This window comes from Peromyscus eremicus, chromosome 2 (genome assembly GCF_949786415.1).
Source record: "Peromyscus eremicus chromosome 2, PerEre_H2_v1, whole genome shotgun sequence".
Taxonomy (NCBI): Eukaryota; Metazoa; Chordata; class Mammalia; order Rodentia; family Cricetidae; genus Peromyscus; species Peromyscus eremicus.
The window spans coordinates 152,582,783-152,583,780 of record NC_081417.1 but is presented as its reverse complement, the minus strand read 5'-3'; positions in this window follow the sequence as shown (position 1 = coordinate 152,583,780).

The window sequence follows — 998 nt, the reverse complement described above, 5'->3', positions numbered from 1 at the left end:
TGCCGCCAACTTAAAGCCCTCGCTGCTGGACCTGCCTTACAAGGCCCCGGAGATCTCTCAGGCATCCCACATCGTCATGCTTTAATAACACCAAATTGCTTGTGGCTCGCTTGCACAACTGTGCAGTTTCACACCCCCGCACCCGACTCTGCCTGCCCTGCTCCCTCCAACTGCCTCACTGGCTGATTCCTCCTAGTACCAGAGGCAGTCCAGGAGTGTCTCCTCTTCCTGGGAAGCCTTCCGTTAGAAACTCCACTCATTTACACATTCTCTGGCTTCCTGCATGCAACATCTCCAAAGTCCCCGCTATGGACACCCTGACATGTAAATCCGGTAGCGGCAAATGCTTGGGATTTGAAACTCAGACTGATGTCCTTGGAGGCTTTTGCTGTGTGACTTTGGGCAAGTCACTGACCATCTCTAAGCTTCAGTTTCTTCATGAGAAAATGAGGGGGGGTGGTGGTGGGGAGGTCCTGGCCTTTCTTTGAATTCTAGCCTGTCTCTAAAACGCTGTGGTCTCAGGCAAGCCTGGTCACCGGACACAGCTCAGCCTTCCTCCTCCATAAAATGGAGATGCCCACAAAACTCATGAATGCCGAGACTCCGGCATGACAAAACGTGGGGAAGGCGTTGTAGCTAGCCCTCCTGTCCGTTTTAGCAGCTCCCACCAGGGGAATGAGTGGGAGGGAGACTACCAGCTATTCTCACTGCCTCCCAGCCCTGCAGAAGCCTAGAGATCAAAGGTGATCGGGCCTGCTGGTGTGGAGAGGCCAGGGCATGCTCCCTGGCCCCCTGCCCACTCCTACCCACTCTTCCTCCCTTGTTGTGTAAGCTCTATTTGAACACAGACCCCACTGGGCATCCAGGATTGAAAGCCAAAGTCAGTTTGAACCATCTGCAGCTTTATTCCAGAGCAGAAATAAGTTGTTTTCTAACAATAAATATAAAAAAAAATAAGTTAAGGTTCAAAAAAACAAAAACAACCCAATAAAATCAGT